Below are 17,111 nucleotides of genomic sequence, written 5' to 3'. Positions count from 1 at the left end.
GTCCTCAAGCAACAAAATAAAAACACACATAAATAAGAAAATAAAATGACTAAACGGTGCTTGAGCATGCTTAATACACAATATTGATTTAGAATATTATCAACAAGACAATGTCACTAAACATGTATTTCTAATACGATATATCATTTACTTCTAATTTTCAATATCAGACACGTTAGTTCTCTAAGTTAAAAACTAAACAAATTCATGAATGTTAAGCATATTATTCCATCTAAAAAATACACAATTACACATTTATGTTCAAAAAATACAAGTGTTAAGAAATGTTAACATTCAATTTAATTTTCATCCATGATTTGTATCACTTAGGTCACATAGGACTTTTTGGCTTGTAACGTTCAGCGCCTAAGTTGGTTCGGAATTCAAGAACTGGCTCTACAAAATAAGTTAAGCATAAAAATAGTTTGGCACATTATATTGACCCCAATGCTACCCCAATTATATCCTTTAGCTCACCACCTTATATCCACTTCTTTTGTCTTACGTTTCTCTCCATTTCCTAAGGTACAATATAGTATTAATGAGTAAAATCATCTTAGTGAGTTTTTTTTATGTAAAAATGAGTACTTTTTTCTTCTTTTTTTTATTTTTGATCTTGGGTTCTCTTCCTTTTTACTCACTTTTCTTTTGTTCATTCGAGATTTTCTAGCTTAGCTTTTAGCCTTCACAGAGCTTTTCTTCACTTGATTTTTTTCTTCAATAAAGCACAACTTTGCAAGTATCTTATACTCACTATGCTATATATTCCTTAGTTTTCACTCTCAATTGTTTTCATTTTGAAACCTCTGTTATGTATTTACCTAACTCTCAATATTAAAGGCCCAACATCTACATTCGTGTTGGGACCAAAAAGAAAAAGGATTAAGAGGTTATATATTAGGTTCATGGTTTCATTGAAGGTTCATCAAGAAAATGGACTTAAGCTCAAAATTAAGGTACTAGGGAATTTATAAATAAGGTCAGATTTTTGGCTCACTACCTTAGGTCATCCCTAAGTGTTTCAATTCATGGATTCAATTAATTGAATTTTAAGATTCTAACAACCTATAATTCAAAAAAAACATATATGTTTTTCATGCACTTATTTTCCGTTTGGTATACTTAACACACTTTCACCTATTTATAGTTTAACAAAGTGAACTAATTAGTTTAACATTAAACAACCTAAAATCTATTACTATCGAGTTAAATTTACAATTTATACACAAAATCCTATTTACATGCTCCTAAACAATCACTTGTATTTCTACAAGTTCAAGCACAGGCAATCACACCAAAATTAAAAATTAAAAATAACTACAAAAACAAATATAAAAAATTCAAAAATTTCGCAAAAATTGTGAAAAAATTATATGTTACCTCCCACACTTTATTTGGCACATTGTCCCTAATGTGTACCTAAATTATAAGAGAAGAGACAACTTGATTTAAGCGTTGAAGTGCCTCGATAGTAGTCAGATGATCCTCCTCGTGCCAGTTTAGCTCCATATTATAGTGTCGTCTAATTTGTGGGGTTCCTACATAGAGTTAACACATGGTTTTTTTTTTGTAAAATAAACTAAATCAACTAAGAGATAAATAAAATTGTCCAAATCCATAATTAACTAAAGTCTCAAAATAAAATAAAATGCATAAAACAAAAAGAAAAATTAAAGCATGAATTTAGTCAAAATTTGGTTTCGACTCTTCTGTGTCCCCATCATTGTTATTTTCCTCCTTGTCAGTTTCTTCTAGATCCTCCTCCTCTTTGGTATTATTCTCTTATACTTGTCCATATTTGATGGGTGGCAATTGTGGCATCCTCAGGCTGTGCCTCTTTGCATAATCATTGTATAATGCCTCTATCGCCTACATCCATCATTCTATCCATTCAAAGCCAGGGATATGGTTGTTACCTCAATTTTGTCAGTGATCTGCTACCCTTTTTCTTTTCTTGGTGTGTGTGTCTACTCTTCGTTGCTCTTGTATTCACTTCTATTCAGTGACTTGTTTGTGATGTGACATAATGAGCTGTTTATAAATGGAGTCTCTGATTGAATTCATTGTTGGGAACAACCACCATTTAGACTTGCCCATTATGAGATACGAGAAGAGTAGTCCCACTTTCTCTTTGTGAATGCAATGAATCATACTTCTATATATCCACGTTCCAACACAGAGCTTCTCTTTCTGTAAAATAGTATATAACATATGATAACTCTTGAAAAGAGTTATATTTCATGCCCTTAGACTTAGTTGGTTACTTGTACTTAAGTGTTTTTAGTTGCATTTTAGAATATTGCATTGGCATTTTTAAAGCATTGCATTGAAGAGCTTGGATTGTGCTTTATTGTTATTACATGTTGCTTTTAACTATTTGTGGTAGGGATTTGTTTGGCAGGTGCAGGCGTAGAAAAAGAGAAAATGTTGAAGGTTTCCCATGGAAAAGTATGGACAGTTTGCCAACATAAACGCCATGACAATACCGAGAAAATGCCTAGTCAGCACTTAAGGCGTATCGTTCTTGGCCCCAAATGTACGTGTACCTAATATATTTAGCTAGAAAATAGAGGAAGGATTGAGGACTGATGGACCTACCTTAGAAGGTGAAACTTATAAAAGCCAAGCAGTGAACCTTCATTAGGGTGAACAACCCTGGATTAACAAAAAGTATTAGGAAAGGGCCAAGAACGAAGGTGTAGAAGAAGGAGAAAAACAACCGCAATCATCTTTGGCAGCCACAAGACATTACTCTACCTGTGTTGAAAGTTAGATAGGTGAAAGCTATCATCTCAGATTTCCTTCTTCATTTCCTATTGTACTGCTTCTAAAGCTTATTTGTTATTGATGATGTTGGTTATCATATTAAACTCAAACTTGATTTGCCCAACCATAAGCTAAGTCTCTTAAGCTCAGGATTACTTTAATGAAAATTTTTTTCTATTAATGTTTAACGTTTAAGTTTGGTTTGTTCTACTATTTTATTCACTGGTATTTCATGTTATTTGCATGTTATACATTGAAAAATGTGAGGTAGGTTTATAAAGATCACTTAATTTTGATAGGATTAGGCTAATTGGATAGACGTTGGATAATATGAGTGAATGATGAATCATTTATTCGTAGCAACCTTTTGACATAGAGCCTTGCCTCATATGAAAGAAGGTAGAAAATATTAGTGGTAGTTGAACTCAAAGCCTATAGACAAATAATGCTCTAGGGGAGGGAACCCAAAGTCTTGCTCTCGAGAGAAGCAGACTACTGTAGAAACCTATCAAACAGTAGAATATTCAAGACTTTGGTGTGGCATTAATAGTTAGTGAAGGTAGATTCATTAGTAATTCCAACCGTCCTAATCAACATTTTATATCCTCAACCCTTGTCCGTAGTGATTTTGCTGTGGCATTCTTGTTCTGTTTCCTTGCTTTGTTTTGCACATTTTATACATCATCATTCTCTCATTTTTCCACTGCATTCTTATTATTATTTTTGCTCTAGCATTAATTAAACTTAACTATAATAACTCGACCAAACTATACCTATCTAAACCCTATGGGGACGATCACACTCATCACTTTATTACTTGTTCGACGTGTATACTTGCATGACTTGCATATCAGTTGTGCAACCAACAAGTTTTTGGTTTTGTTATTTTTTATTTTGTTTCATTAGTTTTATCTAACTTAGTTGTTATTTAATTTCTACAGGTTTTCCATTAGTGCATGAGTGGAGGTATTCATGTTAACGAAGATTATCCTTTTGACCCAAATATCGAGAGAACTTTATGCACAAGGAGAAGAGAATTACGTAATATGGCTAGGGACGGGAAAAATTCTGTTCGGAATTATCAATTAAACCCTAATGGTCAGGATGTTAATCTTCCTATTTATCCTGTGATTGATGATTGAGATAGGCCAATTCGAGAGCATGTAGTTCCAATTTTGGATGACCTAAATCTAGGGATAGTCAGGCCACATATACAAGCTCAACATTTTGAGTTGAAACTGGTGATGTTTCAGATGTTGCTAACAGTAAGACAGTTCAGTGTATTACCGATTGAAGATTTGAGACTACATTTGAGACTTTTGTTAGAAGTTTGTGATTCGTTTCGATAGTAAGGTGTTCCTGAATGCGCATTGTGGCTCAAACTATTCCCATATTCCTTAAGAGATCATGCAAGAGTATGGCTTAATGTTTTGCCATTGGGAACTATGGCATTATGGAATGACCTTTGCCAAAGGTTTTTGCTACGGTATAATCCACCAAACATGAATGTCAAGCTAAGAAATGAGATAACAATTTTTCGGCAATCAAAGGATGAAACACTGTACGAAACCTGGGAAATATTTAAGGAATTGCTTAGGAAATGTCATATGCATGGTTTTCAGCATTGGACTTAGATAGAGATATTTTATAATGGGCAGAATACACATACAAGGATGGTAGTCGATGCATCTGCCAATGGTACTTTGTTGCATAAATCCTACAATAAAGCATACGAGATTTTGGAAAGGATTGCCAACAATGATTATCAGTATCCCACCATGGGAATTGGGACTGTTGAGAAAGCTGTTGGTACCATTGAGCTTGATGCAATCATTTCATAGCCCATATATCTTCTCTAGCTAATATGATCATGAAAATGTGGAAGCCAGCTGCAGTCTAGGAGCTGAAATTAGTCAGTCATCTTGTGTTTATTGTGGTGAAGACCACGTGTTTGATAAATGTCCATCAAAACAAGCATCTATTTACTACATGGGTAAGTTCAACTGAAATAATAATCCCTATCCCAACACTTATAATCCCGGGTAGAAACAACACCCAAACTTTGGTTGGAATAATTAAGGTACTAGAAATTCAAACACTGTTGTTAGACAAAATGCCGAGAGTGCACTAATTGGTTATAATCAACCTATGCCACAGTAAAATATCTAACAAGGCCAGGCATCAACTTCATCATTTATTGAATCTCTGCTAAAAACATATATGGCTAAGCATGATGTCATAATTTAGAGTCAAGTCGCATCCTTACGAGCCCTTGAGAATCAAGTGGGGCATATAGCAAATGCTTCAAGTTTGAGACCACAAGGAACTTTGCCAAGTGATACTGAGAATACAAAATCACAGGGAAAAAAGCATTGCAAGGAAATCACTCTCAGAAGTGGGACACAGCAGGATGAAGTTGTTAAAGATGCAACTGCAGAAACAGACAATTTAGCTCTCAACCATAAAAAAATTTTAGAACAACCTGAAAAGCACATTGCAACTGAAAAGGCTAAACAAAGCACTACTGAAACAGAATCAAGTAATTTTTCCTACAGAAATTCCACAACAAAATAATCTGAATAACCTGAAGGTTGGGCACCTCCAGCTTTTCCTTAGCACTTCAACAATTGTAAACAAGATCAGCAATTCAAAAGATTTTTGGATGTCCTTAAACAACTTCACATCAACATACCGCTGGTAGAAGCTTTGGAGGAAATTATCAATTATGTGAAATTCATGAAAGATATATTATCAAAGAAAAAAATGGGAGAATTTGAAACAGTTGCTCTCACTGAAGGGTGCACGACTATGTTGATGAATAAATTGCCTCCAAAGTTAAAGCACCTAAGGAGTTTTACTATCCCATGCTCAATTGGAAATCATTTTGTTGGGAGGGCACTATGTGATTCAGGAGCAAGTATCAACTTAATGCCTATGTTTGTATTTAGGAAGTTGGGATTTGGAAAAGCAAAACCTACTATGGTAACATTGAAATTAGTTGATTGATCCTATGCGCATCTGAAAGGTAAAATTGAAGACGTATCAATAAGAGTAGATAAGTTAATTTCTCCAGCTGATTTCATTATTTTAGAAGGTGAAGATGACAAAGATGTGTTGCTTATTCTTGGAAGACCTTTTCTTACTACAGGCAAAACTTTGATTGATGTGCTTAATGTATTCAATGCCCTAAAATATGCTGATGAGAATGAATATTGCCATGCCATTGGTTTGCTAGAAACAATAGTGGAAGAAGAGTTTGCAAGATTTTACCATGGCAATTCGGATAGTGATACAGATTCAATTGAGCTGAATGAAGCAGAACCTTTTAGAGAATTTAGTGAGTTCATAGAGGCAAAGGAGATTGTGGATAGACCATGGAAGGTTTGAGTCCTTGGATTTATCTGCTTGCACCTTAAATCCTCCTAAATTAGCTATAGAGGAGCCTCCCACACTAGAGTTGAAACCTTTGTCATTGCATTTGAAATATTCTTATTTAGGAGAATACAACACTTTGTCAGTAGTTATTTCTACGGAGTTAACACCCGATCAAGAGGAAAAAGTTGTTTGAAGTTCTCCAGAGATCTAAATAGGCATTAGGATAGATAATTGCTGACATCAAATGAATCAGTCGAGCTCTATGCATGCATAAAACTTTATTGGCAGATTGTCATGGAAATTCTATTGAACAACAGAGAAGGTTAAATCCTATCATGAAGGAAGTTGTTAAGAAAGAGATAATCAAATGGCTTGATGTATATATTATCTTTCTAATCTCAGATAGCTCTTGGGTGAGTCCTATACAGTGTGTGCCCAATAAGAGAGGTGTCACAGTGGTCAATAATGGCAACGATGAGCTTATGCCAACTCGCACTGTCACATGATGGAGAGTGTGCATGGATTATCGTAAGTTCAGGAAGGCAACTCGGAAGGATCACTTTCCCTTGCCATTTATTTACCAAATGTTGGACATATTAACTTGGAAGGCCTTCTACATCTTCTTGGAAATATATGCGAGGTATAATCAGATTGCTAAGACAACCTTCACTTGTCCATATGGTACTTTTGCATTTAGAAGAATGTTATTCAGTTTATATAATTCCCTGGCAACATTTCAGCGTTGTATGATGACAGTATTTTGTTGACAGTATTTTGTATGATGACAAAATTTTATCGAAGTCTTTATGGATGATTTCACTGTCTTTGGGAATAATTTTGAAGGCTGTTTGAAAAATTTGGAATTGGTTATTCACTGATGTGAAGCAACCAGTCTTGTCTTGAATTGGGAAAATTTTCATTTCATGGTATGTGAACGCATTGTTCTAGGGCATAAGGTATCGCAACAAGGAATTGAAGTTGACAAGGCAAAAATTGATGTGATAGAAAAATTACCATAGGTTTCTTAGGAAAAGGCCTTAGAAGTTTCATAGGCGATGCAGGTTTTTGTAGAAAATTCATTAAGGACTTCTCAAAGTTATCTAAACCCTTGTGTGCTTTGTTGGAGTAGAATAAACCTTTCTTCTTTGACAAACCATGTCTGTTAGCTTTCGAGGAGTTTAAAAAGTGATTGGGTCGTTGTACCAATTGTAATAGCTCCTGAGTGGACATTGCCATTCGAACTCATATGTGATGCCAGTGATTATGCCGTAGGAGCAGTGCTGGGGCAAAGTAAAAACAAGATATTTTATTCAATCTATTATGCAAGTCATACCTTGATTGATGCACAACTTATTTACACCACCACCGAAAAGGAATTATTGGTTGTGGTATTTGCATTCGATAAATTTCGATCATATTTAGTTGGTACCAAAGTCACGGTTTACACAGACCATTTTGCCATTAAGTATTTTGTGACCAAGAAAGATGAAAAGCCAAGACTGATTCAGTGGATACTCTTCCTGCAAGAGTTTGATTTAGAGATTCGAGACAAAAAGGGAACCAAAAATCAAATGGCAGATCATCTATGAAGATTATAAACTAGCAATGAAGATGACAATATCAAGCTTATTAAGGAAGACATTTGAGATGTCCAGTTCTTAATTGCCACAACATTACCCTAGTATGACGATATTGGAAACTTCTTAGTTAGTGGACTGTTGCCACCTAATATGAATAGCTAGGGCAAACGAAAATTCTTTCATGATGCAAGATTCTACTACTGGGTTAAGCCTTATATATATAAGTAGTACGCTGATCAAATAATTTGAAGATGTATTCCTGATGAAGAGATGAACATTGTATTGCAACATTGTTATTCAGCCACGTATGGAGGGCATTTTGGAGGAGTAAGAACTACAGCAAAGTTACTCCAATATGGGTTCTACTGGGCAAATTTGTTCGAAGATGCCCATGAATTTTAAGACATGCGATCGTTGTCAGAGAATAAACAACCTATCAATGAGACACGAAATGCCGTTGTAAAATATTCAGGTAATCAAGTTGTTCAATGCTTGGGGGATAGACTTTATGGGTCCATTTCCACCCTCGTTTAGCAATTTATACATACTTGTGGCAGTAGATTATGTCTACAAAGGGGTGGAAGCCATAGCTCTACCTACCAGTGACGCCAAGTCAGTGAGAAGTTCCTATACAAGCACATCTTCACGAGATTTGGTATGCCTCAAGCCATCATCAATGGTGAAGGGTCTCACTTCAATTGCAAGGTTTTTTCCGACACTTTGCATAGGTACAGAGTAAAACAAAAGATTGCCACGACATATCATCTACAAACCAATAGGCAAGCTAAAATTTCCAACAAAGAAATTAAGCATATTTTAGAGAAGGTTGTTAATCCAAATAGTAAGGATTGGTCCTAAAGATTGGATGAAGCGTTATGGGCATATCGTACTGCTTACGAAACTCTGTTAGGAATGTCACAATCCAAGCTCGTCTATGGAAAACCATGCCATTTTTTGGTTGAGTTAGAGCACAGGGTATATTGGGCTGTGAAGCAATTGAACATGGATTTGAAAGCTATTGGCAATAGAATATTGCTTGAGTCAAATGAGATGGAAGAATTCAGGGTGCAAGTGTATGAGAACGCTAAACTTTATAAGGAGAAGACCAAGCACTAGCATGATAAGAGAATTATGCCACGACGATTTGAACTAGGATGACAGGTGTTCTTATTCAACTCAATGTTGAAATTGTTCCTTGACAAATTGAAATCCCGCTGGTTAGGTCCCTTTGAAGTAGCCAAAGTATACCGTCATGGAGCAATTGATATCAAGGACATGCAGACAGGGGGTCATATTTAAAGTCAATGGACAACACTTAAAACACTACTTGGGTGCTCATGTGGATTGAGACAAACTGTCCATTGACCTTCGAGATGTGTAACCTCAGCATCTTGATACCTCTTTTCATTTTATTTCTATAATTTTTATGTTTCTCCTAGTTATTAAATTTATCTTTTTTTTCAATTTAATATTTTTTTTTACTTTGTAGTGCAGATATTATTTAGGAAAAAGTGTGAGGATGAACATAATAGAATGTAGTGCCATGGCAGTGGTTGCGTAGCTCTTGAGAAATGAGATAGTTAGGAGGGCTGAGCTGTCCCAGTTTTTGAAGGAAGTTGAGAGGTTGGGGCCCATCTGTGGTGGTTAGGCCCAATGGAAATTTCCCCAAAACACTTGGCATCAATTTTTCTATTTCCCTTCAATTCTCATTGCATGCCTATCAAATCAACCACTTCAGGTAATAATTACTACCTATACTGTTGCCTCTACCTTTACCTATGCCCTAATTCCTCACTTCTCCTCACAATTACCCTAACCCTTGCGTCCCTCAAAGCTACTTATTGCCCCTTAAGCAACTAAAAACTTTCCCCTTTTTCCTCTTAATCGACGATTTTCGTCACCTAAACCTCAACAATGGCTAGAACGCTTACCCCCCAAACAATCATCATGTCACCGTGACTATTCTTCGATACTGTAGCAAAATAGAAGTACAAAAACAATATATCAAAGAGGTCATTTTTCCTTGAAAAGGGTTTTCTATTCAAGGGTGAACCTTTCATGGGTTATGATGCTTTTATCTCATCCGTGATGGAAAAGTATAGTTGATAGATATTTTGCCTACATTCTGAAGACGTTTTGAGCAAGCTTGTTCATGAATTCTATGCTCAAATCACGTCAACTAACAACGCTTTCTCATTTATGTTAAAAGGGCGTCTGTGTTGTTTGATGAAGACAGCATCAACGCCCAATTTGGGATCTCAGTCGTACAAGATGAGCACTCTCAGTTTGTTGCAACCATCACCACGAATGGGTTGAACCAAGTCCTCAAAGACCTTTGGTTGAAGTAACCCAGTGCACTATATGTCGGTAGGTCTGCTACACAATTGACAGGGCGTCACTAAAGCCCAGTTGCAGATTCTGGTACCAGTTCTTGAATATGCGATTAGTTCCATTTACCCATAACTCTACAATATCTAAGGAGCGAATGCTGCTGCTACACTCTATAATGACGGGCCGATGGATTAATGTGGGCAAGATAATCTTCAATGAAGTCCACCATTGTATGCAAAAAAATGCGAGTCTCAACTTCTCGTCACTAGTCACTGCACTTTGCCATCACGCCAATGTCCCAGTCTAGCCCAGCGACAATGTAACCCACAATAAAGGGGAAATGGCAAGGGTGATTGTGGCTAAGATATCTAGAGAGGAATTGTCGCGGTAACAACTATATGGCTTAGAATCTACATCTTCTAGGCAAACTTTTGTCATGGCAATATCTTCTACCTCCAACAATTTGTTTGAGTAGCAAGTGCTCAACTCCCTCGATTAGTTGCAGAAGTGACTCACTCTCTTTGATACTCAGAAACTTCGAATTACTGCGGACGTGAAAAAGGTGAAAGAAAGAATGGCCATTTTCTAGGCGTATGTGGAGAAGTGAAATGATGCCCTAAAGAGATCCCTTCCGAAGAATTTTATCGAGCCCATGTGTGTGCTCCCTAATTTCCTAAGGAACTACAGGCATCTATCAAAGAAGAGATGGGCGAAGAAGATCTAGTTGAGGCAAAGCCCACAAGTACCAAATCCGCTGTTGCAGAAAAAAAACCTAAGCACCTGAAGAAGAAGTTGGCAAGACTGAATCGATCAACATAGCAGCCAATCACGAGGGGACAGAAGAAGCAACCCCTACAACTACACCACTGGAGGACAATACTAAAGCTATCCCACCTACAACAACCAAAACAATGTCCGTAGAAGACCATGAAATCCACAGCATTATTGGTGAGATCACCAAGTTTGAAAAAGAAGGGGAAGACGTGTTGATCCAAATGCTAAAAAGGAAGATGCATTTTAAGTATAAGGCACACAAGTCCACCCGTAGACATTGAAGTAACAATAACCAAGCTCCAAGCCAGAGGAGTTCTCTTCCTCTTATTGCGTCATACATTCATATTTTTCCATGACATTGTATGTGTAAATTCATTTCGCTACGACATTGCGTTCATGTTACATGTATGTTCATGCATTGAAGACAATGCATCCTTGAGGATTGGGGGTGTGTTGGTCATTTATGATGCATTATGTATTTAGTTAAGCATGTTCATTTTACCATGACATTTTAGTGTAGCCAAATTTATTTTTCCATGACACACGTAATTGCCAATGCATGGTTAGACTATCATGAATGTATTTTTGCCTATGATGTGACAGTGGATTATGTAAATTTAGCTTATGATAGTTTGCCTGATAATCGACCCCTAGAAATGAGATGTCCTAAATTCAATTACAATTGGACTGTAGTGAATTTCTTTTAATAAATTTAGAGATTCTAGAAGCTAAGCTCGGTAAAGCTTCCAGGGCAATACGTAAAAAATTAATAAGTGGTGGAGCGTAAGGAAAACCAAAGAAATGCCATAAGACACTTCAATGCTTAGAATTGTCGAATAGGTCAGCAACATTGTGTTTGCTCTATCATATTGTTGGTTAGAAACGTAAGCTTAGACAAGAGTGTGAAATAAAGAAAATGAAATTTAGGGCACTCCACTGTAGTAGTAAGCTGAGTAGCTAAGAAGGTAGTTGTTTTCTCCATTCATCTTCTAAGTCAAAAGCCTTAGCTTTATCAGTGAGTTCTATTCAAACCATGACATGGTTGACTTACCCGTCAATTCAGTGTATACGCTATTGTGATTATCGAGTCAAAGAATCGTGTGACGAGCTGAACCCCCTAATTGGTTTTTCAAAAAATTGAGAAAATCTAAGGCCAAGGTTAAAAAGAAATCTGAGTTTAGGTAAAAGATGAAGCAAGTAAATAAGGAGACACTTGCTATAGTCAAAAAGCACACATGAGCACTAAGGAATTTCGCTTTTAGGACAATACTTTTTGCACTAACTTTGCTAAACAAACATATGAAACTTGAACAAATTTTTAGACATAGAAGATTGCCGAGAATTGAAGTATAAAATACTCTCTAAATGGTCTGGCAATACAAAGGTCGTTATGTTTGCCGTGGCAATTTTCGTATTCATGCATACTTCACTTAAGGGCAACCTATGAATCGGGTTTGGGGGTGTGATAACTCTTGAAAAGAGTTATATTTCATGCACTTAGACTTAGTTAATTGCCTATAATTAGGTGTTTTTAGTTGCATTTTAGGATATTGCATTGGCATTTTTAAAGCATTGCATTAAAGAGCTTGGATTACGCTTAATTATTATTACATGTTGCTTTTAACTGCTTGTTAGAGGGATTTGTTTGGCGATTGTTTGGAATGTGCAGAGTGTAGAAAAAAAAAGCGAAGGTTAAAGGTTTGCTGGGCCAAACTATGGACAGTTTGCCAACACAAATGTCGTGCCAATGTCGAAAAGATACCTAGTCAGCACTTAACACGTACCGTTCTTGACCCTATATGTTGGAATTATTTTGGTTCATAGTATCATGTTGCAACACCAAAGGTCAATGTTGCGCCACTAGCCTGTTTTCGGAACTACTGGAGTATTCGAAGTGTCGTGTCGTGAGACTAGGAATTTAGTGTTGCAACACAACCTTAACCTCTTAAAAGCTCATTTTTTGGCGTGTTTGACCCCTTATTCTCCTTTGGCCTATAATAACATCCCAAATAGCCTCCCTTTTTTGCCTTTTAATGTCTAATCCTAATATACTAACTATGTCACACCTCGAAACATTAAATTTGGAATGAAAATTTTGAGGATTAAATTGAAAAGCTTACAATTGAGCGGCTCTAGTGGAAATAAGAGCAATTGGCGGATTGGTTGGTAAAAGGTTGGATTTCAACCTTGGTTCCATTGAGTTTAAACCAGGAATAATGGGAGACATGATGATTATGGATGTGTACACTTGGCTGTTGAGTTTGGGATAGGTAAAGGAAATGCATGAGTAGTATACATAGGAGAGATGTTACTCTCCAATGTGGTTCCTTCAGTTTTTTGTTCTCTCTTCATCTTTTTCATTGACGTGGTTGAAGGAAAGAAAGATAAAGAGCGGTTTATTTGGTGGAAAGAAGCTAATGTTTGTGCATAAGTAATGGATAATTTATCAAGTTGGTAAGGTTATTAACCTTTCTATGTCACATATTTAAGTAAAGGAAAGAAAGTTAAGGATTTCAACTATCCATCAATTTTTTCATGTTTTGGATAAAGTTGTGGATAATCACTTTAATGGATTATGCATGCAAAATTTTGTTGGCTTTTATGATAATGAACTATCTTAGCTGAGTATTTTGAAATAGTTATGTTTTGTAAGTTGGAGAGTTCGGTAGAAATGAAAAAAGCTAAGTATAAGGTTTTGGAATCAACTTCTAGGTGAGTTCCAGAACTCAGGACTTTACAATTATTCATTTATTTTTAGTGTTGTGAAATAGGCATGTTTTGTTAAGTGTTGAGCAAATAATGCATTATTCTATGGCTGAATGTTATGGAATAATGAATTACTTTATAGCTTAATATTGATGTATTGTTAGGTTTGTTGTGTTGGTATGAAAATGCATGAAATGTTGGCGTAATGTGTATCGTGCATGAACAGTGGTGTTGATAGTATGTCTGTGCATGAAATGCATGTTATGTGGAGTTATGGAGGGTTGCCGAAGTGTGATTGAGATGAAAGATGGAGAAGGGAATATGATATGTGATTTGCTTCCAGTATGGCGTCTAAATGAAAATCATGAATGGTGAATGTCCCGACCTTGCGGGGGAACACGTAAGTGTTCAAATTAACAAGGAAGATTGTGGAGGTTCAGGCAGACTATATCAAAATTGAATGTTAATGATATGTGGCTTTGCGGAGGTTCAGACAGATTGTATGGAGAACGGTGTACACCAATATATGAGAGCCCTTTATGGGATGTATGAATGAATGCAAGTCCATGGCCATGACAAGACCCAAGAAGATTTGTAAAGTAATTCACTTTATGAATTCACCTGACTTGTCTAGGTGGTGAAACCCAGTAGAGGTCTGCGAGATAAAAATTGCGCATGTGAATCTGTATGTATGTGTTCGCATCTATCTCTTTACAAATGTGGGATCCGCTTGATAAGTTGACTAAGATTGAGCTATATCTATTATGCGAGTCCAAATATGAAAGAAACAATCGTCCATCAGGACTATTTCATAAGTATGATTTCGCCATTAGGTGATTGACTCTTAAGAATCCACCTATATTTTACTGTTTCTAAGTGGACCACAAATAGGTTATCTGTCATTGCGAGATAGAGGCAGAGTATGACGATCCGCCATATTTGTCGACTGGATTGAGATGAGTTGATCTTCTTATTATTTTGTTATGGGGTCTTCATTAAGAATTCATTAGTATGCTTCGTTAAACATTAATCTACAGAGTTACGTCTGAAACAGGAATCTGTGAGGATCGTAATACAATCTGATTCCATTAGGATAAGCCGCTATTAATAGTCAGCAATAAGGTCTATTCACTGAGATTGTCTTATCTGATTATCTGTATATATTGGTGCAAGATGCATTATGGGTATCATCTATGGGTTTTCTTTCATAAGTCTACAAGTAAGAATCTGTAAAATATTTCCTCTCAAGGAAGTAGTTGCATATGGGTCCGCATAGGCAACTAATGAAGATAGAGTTCACAAGGATAATTCACCAAGGTCAATTGTTATTAAATTTGTATCTTGGTATTATATCTATTAGTGGAAGCTTTGGGTGTGCAAGACTTGGTATAGTCTAATGTGAAACCTGTTGTTATTAAGTCGTCAGTTGTAGATTGACTATAAACAATTAAAAGGAATTGTTCTCCATGATGCATGAGTAAATAAGTGACGATATTATTGAAGATATTATGGGAAGTACGAGTGAGCTAGTTTGTATAATGTATAGGTTACGCCAATGAGATTGGTGAGCTGTTCCCATATAGATAAGTCAAATGTGCATTCTGAGCCACAGAATACAAGTATTATTGCGTTGTATAATAAGGTATGAAAACATACTAAGTTCATTAAAACTTGCGTAATTGTTATTATGTATTACAGGTAATAAAGGAAATTCGATAGTTTGAGGAGGGACTAAGCCAAAATCTATCATGCTCGGACAGACATGCTCCTTGATGTAATATGCATACAGTGAGGTGACCTAGAGGTAGAGCCTTAGGGGTTTAGTCATATTTGTAACTAAGTCCTCAGATTATTATTCCAACACTACGTAAATAATCAATAGGTTAGAGTTACATTGTGAAATCGTTGTACCTTAATTTATAGTGTTATTAGTGAAAGAGATTTTTGAGATTGTGAAGTCAATTAGTAACGATGTTATCAATAATATATGTCTTGTACTATTTTGAAAATGTTTATTATAATAAGGGATGTGTTAGTTAAATTTGAATATGGAGTGTTACAAACTATACAAGAAGTTAACTAAACTAGCTAGTGGTACACTGTATAAATTTTATAACACGAGCGCAAATATTCTTCACTAAACTTAAAGTATGACTCCCTGATTCATCTGGATCCCAACTTCATTTGTTATCCAAGTCCTCTGATTTGTCATTCACTTCTATTAGTGCTCTACATTCCAATATTTGCTTCTCGCATGTTTTTTCAATGTTGCCCCCAAAATAGTGCTTCAGCATTTGCCCGTTAACAATGAATGTTGCACCTCTATTGGTTGTCAGTTCTACTACTCCATGAGGGGACACTTGTTTTACTGTGTATGGTTTTGTCCATATTGATCACAATTTTTCTGGATATATTTTCAGCCTAGAGTTAAACAATAATACATGTTGCCCTGGTAGAAATGTTCATTTCTTGATCATCTCTTTGTACATTTTTGCATTTTCATAGGCTATGAATCGAAATTCTTCTAACTAATGCAACTGAAATATGCACACTTCTTCTCTAGCTAAATTGGGGACTAAGTTCAGTTCCTTGATAGCCTAATATGTTTTTTCTCCAACTCAATTGGCAAATGACAGTTCTTTCCGCAGACTAGTCTGTAATGAGACATACCTAATGGAGTTTTCTATACTGTTCAATATGCCCATAATGCGTCATCCAGTCATATACTCCAGTCTTTCTAATTTGGGTTCATTGTCTTCTCCAATATCTATTTCATTTCTCGATTTGATACTTCCCCCTGCCCGTTAGCTTGAGGGTGGTATGTTGTAGTGACCCGATGTTTGACACTATACTTTGCTAAAGCTGCCTCTAACTGCTTGTTGCAAAAGTGTGATCCCTCGTCTATAAAAAGTGCTCTAGGGTTCCCAAATCGAGAAAAGATATTCTTACGTAAAAACCAAACTACAGCTTTAATGTCATCAGCTGGTAGTGCTATTGCTTCCACCCATTTTGATACATAGTCTACTGCTAGGAGAATATATTGATTGCCAAAATAACTGGGAAATGGGCCCATGAAATTAATGCCCTAGACATCGAAAATTTCTACCTCCAGAATTTTGGTTTGTTGCATTTTGTCCCTTTCTGAAATGCTACCTTGTCACTAACATCTATCACATCATTGTGCAAATTCGTAGGAATCTTTGATCATCGTAGGCTAATAAAATCTTGATAGAAGTATTTTATATGTTGTTCTTCTTCCTCTAAAATGACCTCTACACGGTGACGTGTGACACCCTAACAATATGTCTTCCATTTCTTCCTCTACCACACACCGTCGGATTATTTGGTCTGCACATTGTCGAAACACTTAAGGTTCTTCCTATATGTACTTTCAGACATCATACATGATTTTTTTTCTTTTTCTTTTTTGCCAAGACGCATATGCAGGGAAAATAGATAAAAGGGAAATATATGTAATTTTTTTGTAAGAGTATGAAATATGAATAACATTTAGGTTTATATCTGTTATTGTAACACCCTATACCCAGCTTGGTTGCCAAGCCTGAATATAAAGATGTC

The 17,111-nt window shown here is 36.1% G+C and overlaps 1 non-coding gene across 1 annotated transcript; it reads right to left on the bottom strand.

Moving 5' to 3' along the window:
* Positions 1 to 4,277: 4,277 nt before the first annotated feature.
* On the bottom strand, positions 4,278 to 4,384 carry LOC128042728 (small nucleolar RNA R71). The gene has a single exon (XR_008198241.1). It is a non-coding gene; the product is annotated as a small nucleolar RNA R71 (small nucleolar RNA).
* Positions 4,385 to 17,111: the final 12,727 nt, after the last annotated feature.

This window comes from Gossypium raimondii, chromosome 7 (assembly GCF_025698545.1).
Source record: "Gossypium raimondii isolate GPD5lz chromosome 7, ASM2569854v1, whole genome shotgun sequence".
Lineage (NCBI taxonomy): Eukaryota > Viridiplantae > Streptophyta > Magnoliopsida > Malvales > Malvaceae > Gossypium > Gossypium raimondii.
The sequence above is the reverse complement of the archived record's forward strand: the minus strand, read 5'-3'. Positions and strand labels throughout refer to the sequence as shown.